Consider the following 15,518-nt stretch of genomic DNA (forward strand, 5'->3'; position numbering starts at 1 on the left):
TGACTGGGAGTTGACCTTGACCTTGACTTTGACTTTGACCAGGACGTTGACTTTGGCCATGGGTAAAATGGTCATTTTACCCTAACAAGGATTATCAGATTTTGATTAAGTGTGACTATGGAATTGATAGCAAGAGAGTAGCCGGAGTAGCAGACAGGGACTTCTCACTCGAGTTTTCAGCAGTCAGTCTTGCGAGGTGAGTTTCCTTCAGTAGGAATGGTTCTAAGGCACCAAGGTCGGCCCGTAGTATGATATGTTAGTAGCTGAGTGTGGGAGAGTCCCATATCTCATAGTAGCCGAGTGTGGGCGGGGCTCGTATCTCATAGTAGCCGAGTGTGGGCGGGGCTCGTATCTCATAGTAGCTGAGTGTGGGCGGGGTCCGTATCTTATAGCTTAGCTTGATTATGGATATATGCATGATTGATAGATTTAGTTATACTTGTTGTCTGTGTGATACTTGTATGTTTGTTTAGTCTCTGTGTGTGGGCAGGGACCGTATCTTAGAGTAGCCGAGTGTGGGCGAGGCCCGTATCTCATAGCAGCCGAGTGTGGGCGGGGCCCATATCTCATAGCAGCCGAGTGTGGGCGAGGCCTGTATCTCGAAGTAGCTGAGTGTGGGTGGGGCCCGTATCTCGAAGTAGCTGAGTGTGGGCGGGGCCCGTATCTCAGAGTCAGCAGAGTGTGGGCGGGGACCGTATCTCTTAGTTAGTGGAGTGTGGGCGGGGCCCGTATCTCCTAGTTGCATGTTATATGTGTATGGTATATGGTAGTTTGGGGAGACTCACTAAGCTTTGTGCTTACAGTTTTCAGTTTTGGTTTCAGGTACTTCCACTAGCAAAGGGAAGGGCTCGGGATGATCGCATGGCACTCACCACAGTTTCAGCCTGGGATTGTTTTAGACTCTGATATTTTCTCATATGATTTCGATATAGTATTTTGACAAGATGTTTAGAGATACATGGTTCTTGATTTTATTTATGATGATGGATGATTTATGGTTTTTGATAATGATTTAAAACAAAATTTTTGGACCGTATTTTTGGGATGTTTCAAATGTAACACTTGAATTTGGTATGTTCCCTTTAACCCTTCTATTTATGAGCACTTCACTTTTTGTCCTTATGGTTAGTAGGTAGGGTGTACGATAGGGTACGCTTAGCGTACTAGCTGAGAAGCTAGTACGCATGGTGTACCATATGTGTGCGCTTAGCGTACTAGTCCGAGGTTGGATCGCGCCCTTGAGCACGTACGCGGGGCTTACGTGCGTCTAAATGTAACCCTAATTTTGGGGGTGTTGCACCTTATATATTCACCTTAAGTCCCAATAACTGGCCTCTTTATCAGCCTCCATTGTCCTAAAACCCTAATCTCAAACCCTAATAGCATCTTTGAGTGTTCTTGAGCCTTAGTCTTGCTTTTTGGTGGTTTATGCTCCTTGAAGTGATAGAAGAAGAAGTTGGAAGACTCATTCATTGGAGGGAAGCTTAGAGATCCAGACTTAGCTATTTTGAGCTCTAAAGCCTCATTAAGCCATGCATGCACGTAAATTTGGCAACATTACGTGGTAAACCACCTCAAGGAAGTCAGATCTAAGTTTTAAAGTGGAGGCTTAACCATTTAAGAGCTGAATGAGAAAGTTGGCCAAACTAGTCGAGTACGCTAGGCGTATAAGCTGGTACGCGTAGCATACAAGCCCTAAAGCAAGTATGCTTAGCGTACAGGCTGAGTACGCCCCGCATACTCAGTAGTGGGCTTCGGTGTTATGGGCTTCTCGATATTGGGACATTGTTGTCTTGGGCCTTAGTGGACCATCAAAATTCTATTAGTGAGTTATTGGTATTTTAATGGACCTTTGGTTGAAAGCGCATGAAATAGATTTGTGTCCAATTTGGAAAATTGGGCCATAATTGGGCTTGGAATGATTATTCTATAATATTGGGCTTTTAGACAAATTGGATTTGGCCTAGGCTTTAGGCCATGTTCGGTAAAGGGGTGAGAAGTTCTTTTACCCTAGTATAGATTCTTAGTGTGTGTTGGGATCCAATTTTTAATTGGATGTTATTTATGATTGATAGGGCGAGGATTTTAGTGGGCCAACAACCAGAGACTTATATGTGAGATTCAACAGTATGAGGTGAGTTTCCTCACCATGTTTAGCGGGTCGAAGGTGTTGGATTAGTGTCTAGGTCCATAAGTATTTTGGTATGTACTTGACCCGATTGTGAGCATGGTCATTTTCGGTGCGTTCACCATAGCAATATGTAGGATGAATTAAAGAGGGAAAAGTTTAAATATGATTTATTAATATGTTATGAGAATAATATATTAAAGGAGAAATCATATTGTTTAATTAATATTAGTTAAAGAACTAATTGATAATTAATTTTGTGGCTAAAAGAGATTAATTAAAACTTAGGGTACTGAAGTTGTAATTATAAGATAATTATAATTGGGCTATGGATCACCTAATAATATATAGATTGGACGAATTCTATGGGAAGCCCATTAGAAATCGTCCAAGGGATATGTTAAAGGAGTCCATGGGCTGCTTAGGGCTTAAGCAACCAGATTAGGGTTTCCTAGTTGTAAACCCTAATAGCCTACATGTATATAAAGGGCCCCTATGCCCCAAAAACGTGGACAACTGATTCTCTAGGGTTTCAAGTCGTTTTAGGCAGCCTTCTTTCTGTGCCATTCCAATTGAGTTAATTATGCATGTGAGTTCTATGAGTTCTCATTTGAATGTATAAAGACAAAGCACCTTGATCAATGGAAAGTACATTGATTTGTAAGGATAAGTTGCTAAACTACTTGGAAGACATGGTGGGAACTCGTGTTACCATAAGGCAAGAAATCAAGATTAAGAAAGTTCAGTCCATATGAGTTTGGATTTGTCACAAACTTTGGTTTTGGCAAATTCACACGGATAGGAACTCATACACCATAAAATCTAAGTGTCATAAGATTCCCTCCTTCATGAAAATGACTGTGAGGAAATGCTTTCACTAAGAGAGATTTTAAGAAGATAGCGATTGTGAAAATTGTATTCTCAAATTCGATTGTGGTTACGGCATCCCTTTCAATAGTTCGAATTGTGAGATTTGGCAATTAGTTTCAACATTTGGAACTTAGTAACATAAGTTCTGAATTGTTTAAACACACATATGAGCTATCTAAGGCAAAGGTGTATAAGTTTAAGAAGCTTAGATAAGGGCTTATCGAAGCATCTGGTATTAGAAATATGAATTTCAGAAATTCAATAGGCATTATTTTCTGGAAGTTCATTTGTTTTCTGAATACATGTCAAAGCTAGTGGGAGCATAAGTGTTATGCTTATATGATAATAATCATCATGATAGTGGGAGCATAAGTGTTATTCTTGTATGATTATTATGGCAAGTATTGCAAGTTAGCAATATTAATTATAGAAAAACAAAGATTCAATTTGCAAAGTTGAATGGGTTGAAAAATTGTTTTGCTATAATTAAGGGAGAGAATATTATACTTCCTTTCAAAATCTAAAGCTTAGATTGAGAAATTTTGATATTTTTTAGTCAAAGGATACATTGTGTGTTCTCAAATTTCGATTATGATTACGGCATCCCTCTTCATAGTTCGAATTGTGAGAACATGACAAATAAAATATTATGGCAAAAGATTGGTAAAGTATCATATTTTTATGTAAGACATTATGCATCATGTCCCATACGCTTCGGGTAAAGGATTGATTGCAAATGCTATAATATTTTACCATTCTAAGATTTTCCAAATGTCTAGCGCATTAAGAGAGAAAAGGACTAGAATTGGTTTTGACTAAAATAATTAAACAACTATCAAAGGACGATCCAAAGTTCGCTGAGGATTGGTCGCTTATGAGTAGTTGGAAGTATGGTATTGGATGGACCATATCGACATTATTATGAATAGATAAGATTCTATTAAGAATGAGTTGTCATATGGCAAATGTGGAAATGTTTCCATATTGGGAGTTGGATATTGAGAGTCTATGCCTAGATTAGAAACTTTATGCAGGAAGGATGTTCAAATGAATGTACTTTGAATGTGAGACTTCACGTCTATGGAATTGTCTTGTAACAATTTCCGATAGAGTACTTCATAATTTCATTAGCCAAGTCTTGGTGACTTTTGTGCTATGACTTTACGAAAGGATCGTTACATAAGATGTTAGAATCTAGCATATTCTAATAGTAGCAAAGAACCTTGTGTTCTTACACTAATGATAAAGATTGGGAATTGTGAAATGAGCATCATTGAAAAGGTTTTTCAATTGATCTATTTCACAATAAGGACCATAGGAAACATAGTATGTATGCTTTATGCATGAGACAACTATTGTTGTAATTTGAGTAATAAGTTGATTTTATGAAACAGTAAATGATAATAATGAGTAATCAATATGGTGGTTAAATAGAAGTGTTTTATGTACTCTCACAAGTTTGAGGCCATATAGGATTAAGTATTATTCTTATGTTTCATTTTGCATGTTTTGACTTCCAGAATAACTAGGTTATTCAAACATCCACAGTCGGTTATACGTTGGGAGTAGGTATAAATAAAGACTGTCATGAAGAGTCTGTAGATTGTCTGAAAGGTTTAGACATAGCACAAGTTTGCTGCAGAGTTCATGAGTGCTTTGATAAGATTAAAGTATTGGATTAAACCCACGCTCACTTGGATCACTTCATGGTTATATTATGAGTGATTAGTGAGGCGATAATATTGTATATTCTTGAAACCGAGACGTGTGAGTTGTTATTTGTTGGTCGGTTGCACATTGATGATAAGTAAACGCACCAGTAACTTGGTGTTATAAAACTTATTGTTGTGTGATTCGATCAGTGAATGCAAGCAAGCATATGAGTCGAAGTTTATCCATTCCTTTTACCTAAAGTAGGATAAAAACGATATCTGTGGGCCTCTCGATGATTTAGTGATGACACCTATGCGCTTGGCCAAGCCAGGACTAAGTTGATGTGTTCAATTGTAGTCTGTTATCAGTCGTCATGAATCGGAAGTCGGGAAACAGTATAGATAGAATGATTAAAATTCATGTCTTATGTCTATACGATATATTGAGAATGGAGGAATATATGATCCCTTATCTAAAGGACACGCTATCTGATAAGATCAGAGTTGACAACGACTTTTGAAAGCTACGATTGCTGATCAGGTTCTGAAGTCATACGGAAAATAGTTATTAGACTTATCCAAGTGGGAGACTGTTGGATTAGTGTCTAAGTCCATAACTATTTTGGTATGTACTTGACCCGATTATGAGCATGGTCCTTTTGGGTTGCCTTCACCATAGCAATATGTAGGATGAATTAAGGAGAGAAAGGTTTAAATATGATTTATTAATATGTTATGAGAATAATATATTAAAGGAGAAATCATATTGTTTAATTAATATTAGTCAAAGAATTAATTGATAATTAATTTTGTGGCTAAAAGAGATTAATTAAAACTTAGGGGACTGAAGTTGTAATTATAAGATAATTATAATTAGGCTATGGGTCACCTAATAATATATAGGTTGGACGAATTCTATGGGAAGCCCATTAGAAATTGTCCAAGGGATATGTTAAAGGAGTCCATGGGCTGCTTAGGGCTTAAGCAACCAGATTAGGGTTTCTTAGTTATAAACCCTAATAGCCTAAATGTATATAAAGGGCTCCTATGCCCCAAAAACGTGGACAACTGATTCTCTAGGGTTTCTAGTTGTTTTGGGCAGCCTCCTTTCTTCTCCTCTTCATCCAAGTTGTCGATGGTGTTTGTGACTCCATTAGAGGTGCAGCACTTGAGGCACTAAGCTTTCTAAAGCTAATCAAAGCACGGAAGTGATTGTTATTGCAATATAACAATCAAAGGTAATTCTCTAAACCCTAATTCAGTTTATTATATGTTAGATCTAGGGTTTATGGCTTTGGACTCAAAGCATGTACAATGGAGAAACCTAGATCCAAGCATTAGGGTTTGTATGAGCACATAGGATTGTTTCTTATGCATAAAACCCATCAGAAGGCACCAATTCTGACCCATGATTTTGTTATGTTAGGATGCTAGATGTATGCGTAACTCTTGCATGTGTTATGTACTCGTATGCTTATCGGGTAGGGCCTGCTGACCATTTTGTATGCTATGTATCTTCATGATTATTGCATGTGTTATATGTTTATATGTTTATATGTATGTTGAGTGGGGCCTGATGTCTGATAGATCTGTACACCGAGTTGGGCTCGATGCCGGACGGGGCCTGATAAAGGGCGGGGCCGATTATATGTTTATTTATGTATGTATGGTATGTGGTATTTGGGGAACTCACTAAGCTTTGTGCTTATGTTTTTCAATTTATGTTTTAGGTACTTCTGATTCCAATGGGAAGAGTTTGAGATGATTGCAGACTGCAGAGCACACACCACTCGATTCTGCATTTTGTGATTTACTCTGATATTGATGATGTATTGATACATTTTGGTTACATTTTTTTACGACAATGATATGGTTTGATGTTTTGTTAATCTAAAAATGAAAAAATGTATGGTCTTATTTTTGGGACGTTTCAAGTTGGTATCAGAGCCTTGGTTTGAGGCATTCGGACATACTCTCGGGTGTTTCTGAACTCAAATTTCTTGTTTTTGGAACTAGTTTTTGAATAAAAACCCAACATTCTGTCTAATAATCCTTCACCTATTTCACAAGTACCAGTGAAAGGTGACTTAGTCATCTTGCCTAATAAACAAGACTCACATTGATCGTCTGACTTTAGGTCAAAGGATTCCAACACTCTATCCTTTTTGGAGTTGGGAAACTTGTTTCTTGTTTATATGCACAAGACGACAATGAAATAAGCATGTCTTGTCTAAACCATTAGAAGAATCAATACTATAAACACAATTTCCAAATTCATTCACATATACAGAAGTTTCATACACACCATTACAATGAAAATATCTGAAAATAAATGCACCCTATTTATAAACTAAAATTGCACCATTGTCATTATCAAAACCATAGCGATAACCTTGTTTAAATAAAGCATGAAACGAAATTATGTTTCTTTTCATTTCTAAAAAAACAATTGTTTAAATCAACCCAACACTATTATCGAACATTAGCTCATCAATCCCAATCCTGTTAATAGCCAACTTTGACCTATTCCCCATGATTAGGTTCAACTTTCCATGCTCGACCTCTTCACTTTCCCTTAGTCCTTGCATATCATAATAAATGTGGAAACCACATCCCGTATCAAGGATTAAAGAATTTGAAGTGTTATTAATTTCAATAGAGTACATATCAGATAAAGATCCAAACACCTTGCCCTTATCCCCTCTCAGTTCTTGTATGTACTTCAGGAAACTTCTCTTCTAATGCCTTCTAGCCACAATGAAAGCACACAACTTCTTTTGTATCACTTATAGGAGGAGCATCAAATTTGCCCTTTCCCTTTGAACAACTAGTCTCTCCACTATGGGCTTTCCCTTTTCCACTTGGGTTGGGAATAGGCCTTTCTCTTCTTTCCTTTTCCTTGTTCAATAGCCATAACTGGGGCACTTGCAGAACTGTTGGAATAAGACTTCTTCATTCTAGATTCGATAGTTTGCAATAGGTTATGAACCTCAAGCAGTGTGCTCTTAGTATTGTTGAAATGATAAGTCAAGATAAACTAATCATAACTATTGGGCAAGGAGTTGAGCACCATGTCAATGGAAAGCTCCTTGTTTAAGTTCACAATTATCTTCTCTATCCTTTCTACGTGTCTTTGCATCTTCTGCACATGAGCACACACAAATTCCCATTCTTACAACTTTCATCCCATAAGGGCCTTCACGACCTCATAATGCTCTTGTATTGCTTTCTTGTGGAGCATCTGAGCAAGTGCCTGGTTCATTTCGTAAGGCTAGTAGGCCTCAAAGGACTTTTGAAGGTTAGATTCCATAGTTATAATCATTATGCAAGCGACCTTGGCGGCATCATTAAACGAGTTGATTATAATTTGCGAGGTCCTCAAGAGTAATAGTTTCTTTGTCTATTTATGGGATTGGAATCTCGAGAACATACTCTTTGTTCTGGTATCGCAAATACATCTTCAAATTTCGCATCCAGTCCATATAGTTTGGACGAGTAAGCTTTTCTTTTGAGAGGATCGACAAGAGGTGGAGGTTCTAAATGGGTGGATTAGGAGGAGAAGGAGGAAGATCACCATTTCTAGACATCTAAAATAAGAGATGAGATTTTAGTTAGTTGAACATCCTTAAATATTTTAACCTAAATTAATATTCAAGAATAGGATCCAAAAATACAATTCGAAATTAAGAAGAGGGATGTCATAATCTAATTGCGAATTTATTTAAGGTAGGTAAGACACTTTACCAATTTCATCTATTATGAATTTCCTAGATCTTTCGAGATTCATTGAACTTTTCAATGGCATGTTTAACCTCATATTATTTTCTTCGATTTGTGACTGAGATGTCGGGGATCACAAATAAGATGTGAGTAAGCATGCAAACCCGCATGACAGCCTTGTTCCTATTTATGATCTCACATTGACGTGCCGGTTAATCACACATTCTCTATCAACAACCATAAACTCGGTTTGCGCAATTGTTCAACTTTTTAATCCTTATTAGTGTGTCAGTTAACTACATACGCCCCACTAACGACTCACAAAGAATCAATGTGCGTTTTCATGGATTAACATACAATTTCACATTTTTATCCTAAGTAACTAGAGTGAGATTTTAGAAGGTTCTAGTACTTATATATTATACTTTTAATATGATTATGTCCTATCAAACCCGTTCTGCTAACAACCATCCACTACACAAAGAAGCGATAGGTGAAAAGGACACCCATTCAACGATCATTTTATAAGTCGTTTGCTTATACATCTCTTATAGTGTGGCTTCGTGAATAATGAATACTATTGATTTGACTTACTTTTAGTTATACATATAGTATTAATAATCTTATATATATATATATATATATATATATATATATATATATATATAGGATGTATTTTAAAACATTTTAAAAATACAAGGTTTAAATTTAATTATCTTGATTAACATATAATTAATTAATCTTTTACACCATATTGATTTAATATTTATCTTTTAATTAACCAATTAATTAAATTAATTAAATCATTTAAGAATTAAATAATTATCTTTAATTATACAGTTAATTAATTAATTCTATTTAATCATCATCCTTTTTAATTTTTGAAAATTAAGGTTAGGTTATCTAACTTTAGTTGTCCAGATTTTAAGGCAGTTAAAATATCAAGTAAGGAGACTAGAAAAACCAAGCAATTTTCGGAAAAGGCAAGGAGGCAAGGAATTTTGAAAAACCCTAGAGGGCTAGGCAATTTCGATTTCCAGGTTTCTTTTAGGGTTTCACAGAACAAGCCTAAGGCTTTGATAAGACTGATGAGTTTTTTAGATTACTTCACTATACTTGCAGAATGTCACGTAACTAACTTATGGGCACATGCAACCTAGAAAATTCTATGGTTTTCTTATAATAGCAACATACTTTGAAACTTCTAAATAATCTAGCTAAAATGGAAAACCACAAAGGTTTAAACCACATACCTTATTGTTATTCCTTATGATTGTGTTAGGTTATTTGGTCTTATGGAGGTCCTTATTTATACTTTTAGGAAACCTTAGTTTGAATTCAAAATAATAATATTATATTTCAATTCAAGTTCACTTTTCTTATTAACCAAGGAGGCTTCCAGAAGTCCTTGAAAGGCACCTTAAAACCGTCCTTTCCTAGGAAGGTTCTAGAATGCTTCTTTGTTCAACATTTGAACAATTACACTCTAACCCTTAGACCCATTAATTAGTTCTAATTAATCTAGAAAAATCAATTAAATTAAGTCCTATTAATCCTTAATTAATTATTTACATTTCTAATTAATATATTAATACTATAATATATTAATAAATTATATATATATATATATCAAAATCAATCCATGTTATTTCCTGGTTACGAGGGCAACCTAAAAAGTGCTTTACTATTAATTACTCAATATATCAATTTAATTAAGACCTTAGACACCACAATGCAAAAATAACATTGTCTCATGAGTACATGGGTTCAAATACACAAAATATTATTTCAATGGTTAATATAAATTTGCTAACAAAACAATCATAATAATTAAGGCGAAACATTTAACTAAATGCCATATCAAGCATATAAGTAGGGGTTCATACCATTAACCTCCAACTATAAGAAATCCATACCCTTTTCAACTAACTATAAGGATAACATACCATTTACGATATGTATATTAATTTCATACCCTTATTCCTACATCATGGGGGCTTCATACTCTTTATAACTGATGGGTTTTATGCATAAGAAACATTCTTATGTGCTCATACAAACCCTAATGCTTGGATCTAGGTTTCTCTATTGTATATGCTTTGATTCCAAGACTTACAAACCTAGATCTATCATATATAATTCGAAATTATCATAAAGAAAATAGATCTAAGTGGTTTACCTCTTTCAAGTAGCTTGAATCCTTGTAATCTTCTTGACCTTGATCTTAGAGTCACAAATGTAACTCCTCTAATGGTTCACAAACCCCACAAGCAAGAAGGAAATATGAGAGAGGATGAGAGAGGTGCTGAAATCGGCCTACAGTTCTCTTAGAATCAAGTGGTAGCCGATTTCCATAGCCTAGGGGTCTTATTTATACTTCTGACTGCTAGTGTTTCAACCTAAACCCTAATGGACAACTTAATCACCAAGCAGCCTATAGAACTTTCTAGATTAGGGCCCTTGGACGAAAATATGATGGATCCCCATCATAATTTTGTTCCCCCTTAGTCCATTAGGTTCTCCAGCCCAAAACTCAACTATCATACGTTTGACAGTTTATACCCCTTTATTTAATTAATCTCTTTTAGTCACCAAATTAACTCCTAATTAATTTATGACCAATACTAATTAAATAAATATGATTTCTCATTTAATATATTATTCTTATAATATATTAATAAACCATAATATTCTTTCTCTCTTTCTCCTTAAATTACCTTGTCAAGTTGCTTTGGAGAAGGCAACCCAAAAGGACCATGCACAACCGGGTCAAGTACATACCAAATATAGTTACGGGCTTAGACATTATTCCAACAGTCTCCCACTTGGATAAGTCTAGTAATTATATCTCACATATGACTTCAGAATCCGATTAGCAAATCGTAGCTCTTATACTTTGCTGTCAACTCTGATCAACTTGTCCTTCAGATGAGGGATCGTATAATCCTCCGTTCTAGATATCATGCTGACAATGCTTATTGTCCAACATTTGTTCCTCGATTTCCGATTTATTTGACATAGAATTTAGTTGAACACATAAACTTCATTCTGACCGGGCCTAGCACATAAGTCAAACCAAATCATCAAGTGGCCAAGATATCACTTTTAGTCTCATAGAATAAAAGGAACAGATCAACTTCGAATCATATGCATCTATTATTCACTAATTGAATCATGCACAATAATGCGTTTTATAACATCAAGTTACTGATGCTTTTACACATCATCAATGCATAACCAACCAACAAACAACAACCATATCTCTAAGTTTTAAGACTATATGATATTATCGCTTTGCGATCACTTAAGGCAAAACACCACGAAATGATACCAGCAAATGCGGGTTTATTCCAATGCTCAAATCATATTCATAAGCACTCATGAACTTTGCAACAAACCTTTGCTATGCCCAAAACCTTTTAGACAATCTACAAACAATTCATGATAGTCTTCATTCATATCTATTTCCAAAATATGACCGACTGTGGACTGTTTGAATAATCCTATCATTCAGGAAGTCAAAACATGCAAAATTGAAACAATAGATAAATTACCAACACAAGATAGTAGCTTTACTCATAAATAACACAATTTTATTTATTCATCAAATGTCAAGTACAAACTATCTATTACACGTTTCCTATCTAATCCAAACTTATATCATCCTTCAGCCCAATGCTCCTAGCATGCTGCAAGTGTTCGACCCTACTCAGTCCCTTCGTAAGGGGATCTGCTGGGTTTTCTTCTGATGATACCCTCTTCACAACGAGATGTCCCTCTTCTACCCGATGTCTGATAAAATGGTATTTTCTATCGATATGCCGAGATCTACCATGATCTCTCGGTTCCTTGGTCAAGGCAACCGCTCTTTCATTATCATAGAAAATTTCCATTGGCTCCTTTATGGATGGCATAACTCCAAGGTCTTCAATGAAGTTCTTCAACCATATAGCCTCCTTTGACGCTTCGTTCGCCGCAATGTAATCTGATTCGCACGTTGAATCAGCTATGGTTTCTTGCTTGGAACTTTTCCAAGTCACTGCTCCTCCATTTACGGTAAAGACCCAGCCCGACTGCGATCGGAAATTATCCCGATCCGTCTGAAAACTAGCGTCACTGTACCCTTGTACCCTTAAATCATCACTCCCACCGAGGACTAGAAACCATTCCTTGGTCCTTCTTAGGTACTTAAGAATATTTTTTACCGCAATCCAATGAGCTCTACCTGGGTTCCCCTGATATCTGTTGACCATGCTCAAAGCGAAAGCCACATCAGGGCGAGTACAAGTTGTAGCGTACATGATAGAGCCTACTACGGAAGCGTAAGGTACTCAGATCATATCAGCTATCTCTGATTCTGTACTCGGGCTCTGAGTCTTACTCAGCTTGGTATTGCTTTGGATTGGCAACTCCCCTTTCTTGGAATTTTCCATACTAAAACGCTTTAGTACCTTGTCCAAGTATGTATCCTGACTGAGTCCTATCAGTCTCTTTTCTCTGTTTCTTACTATCCTTATTCCCAGAATATAAGCAGCCTCTCCGAGGTCCTTCATAGCAAAACATTTCCCAAGCCAGGACTTGACCTCCTGCAAGGTTGGGACATCGTTTCCTATGAGTAGTATGTCGTCGACATACAATACGAGGAAGCTCACTATACTCCCACTGGCTTTGACATACACACAAGATTCGTCTTCGCTTCGCAGAAAGCCAAACTCTTTAACCTTCTCTTCAAAACAAAGATTCCATCTGCGAGACGCTTGTTTCAATCCATAAATGGATTTCTCAAGCTTGCATACTCTATTTGGATGCTTCGCATCGACAAAACCCTCTGGCTGATTCATGTAAACATCCTCAGCCAACTTTCCATTAAGGAAAGCGGTTTTCACGTCCATTTGCCATATTTCATAATCATGAAACGCAACTATTGCAAGCATTACCCTAATAGACTTTATCTTCGCAACTGGAGAGAAGGTCTCATCCTAGTCAACTCCGGGAGTTTGAGTAAATCCCTTCGCAACCAATCACGCTTTATAAGTACGCACTTTCCCATCCATGCCCGTCTTCTTCTTGAAGATCCACTTGCACCCAACTGTCTGACGACCCGGTACATTATCAACCAAATTCCAAACTTGGTTGTCGTACATGGACTGAATCTCGTTGTCCATCGCCTCTTTCCATTTCTCAGACTCCGGGCCTGCCATGGCTTCCTTGTAGCTGCTACGTTCGTCCAAATTTACTAGTGTACTCTCACTAATAAATGTATCCCCTTCAGTAGTAATATGAAATCCATACAACTGGGGTGGAACACTAGCCCTAGTGGAACGTCGAAGAGGTAAGGACTTGTCAACAGATTCAACAGGAGTTTCTTCCTCAAGTTGAGTGCCAGTGTCAGAGGTTCCTTCATCGCTTTGATCTTGAATCTCTTCAAGTTCAATTTGCCTCCCACTGTCTTCTTAGCTTATCAATTCCCTTTCTCGGAAAACTCCTCTTCTAGCAACGAAGACCACATTGTCACTCGGTCTATAGAAAAAATAGCCAAAATACTTCTGCAGATAGTCGATGAAATAACACTTCTCACTACGAGGTTCGATCTTGTCATGAGTCTCTCGTATTACGTAAGCCTCGCAAACCCAAACCTTAATATGTGCCAACGAGGGAGCCTTCCCTGTCCACATCTCGCGAGGAGTCTTGGAAACCTTCTTGGTGGGAACTAAGTTAAGGATATAGGCGACAGTCTCTAAGGCATACCCCCAGAAAGCTAGTGGTAACGAAGTCTGACTCATCATAGAACGAACCATGTCCAACAATGTCCGATTACGTCTCCCAGCCACACCATTCAATTGTGGCATCCTCAGAGGCGTCAATTGCGAAATAATTCCACATTCTTTTAGATAGTCATGAAACTCAAGACTTAGGTACTCTCCTCCTCGGTCTGACCGAAGCATCTTGATTTTCCTTCCTAGCTGATTCTCCACTTCATTCTTAAACTCTTTTAAGTTTTCAAAGGTTTCCGAATTTTGCTTGATTAAGTAGATATATCCATATCTGCTATAATCATCTATAAAAGTCACGTAGAAGCGGCAAGCATCCCTTGTGGTGGATCTAAAGGGCCCACAGACATCCGTGTGTATGAGATCCAACAAACCCTCACCCCTTTCACAAGTGCCTATAAAGGGTGACTTGGTCGTCTTCCCAAGTAAACAAGATTCACACGTGTCATCGTCCCTAAGGTCGAATGACTCCAACACTCCATCCTTTTGGAGTTGGGCTATGCGTTTCTTGTTGACATGGCCAAGGCGACAATGCCACAAGCATGCTTTGTCTAGACTAGTAGACGAATCAATATTCAAAACATTATTTCCTAAATTATCAACAACCATCACAGATTCATAAATCCCATTACAAGTTAATGCATTGAAATAAAAGACACCATTCAAATAAACATTAATAGAACCATTACTATTATCAAAAGAATATCTGAAACCTTGTCTAAACAACCCATGAAATGAAATAATGTTTCTTGCCATATATGGCCAATAACAACAATTGTTTAAATCTATACCTAACCCATTACTCAACACTAAAGAATAAACACCGACTTTGGTCATAGGTGACGATCATCTGTTTCCCATAATCAGGTTCATCTTTCCATGTTCCACCTCCCTACTTCTTTTTAGGCCTTGCATATCAGAACAAATGTGGTAAACACACCCTGTATCAAGAACCCATGAAGTAACAAATGATGAATTATTAGATTTAATAGAATACATACCTGCAAAGGCGGGCTTAATCTTCCCATCCTTTATATCTTGCAGATACTGAGGGCAACTTCATTTACAGTGGTCCTTTTGGTGACAATAGAAGCACTCTACTTCCTTGGGATCGGATGAGGGTTTAGCAGGGCCTACTTTGGTCCCGCTTAAGGACGAACCATCATGGGGCTTCCCCTTATGGTGGCTCTTACATGGAGCCTTCCTCTTTTTACCCTTTCCTTGACCTATTGACATCACAGGAGCGGCCATAGCAGGGGACGGTGCAATAGATTTGTCTTTGAGGTTGCCCTCAACAATCCTCAAGATTCCTTGGAGCTTGCTCAAGGAGACGTCCTCCTTGTTCATGTGGTAGGTCATCCTAAACTGGTTGTAGCA

Source organism: Lactuca serriola, chromosome 5 (assembly GCF_051521515.1).
Source record: "Lactuca serriola cultivar US96UC23 chromosome 5, Lser_US96UC23_V15, whole genome shotgun sequence".
Taxonomy (NCBI): Eukaryota; Viridiplantae; Streptophyta; class Magnoliopsida; order Asterales; family Asteraceae; genus Lactuca; species Lactuca serriola.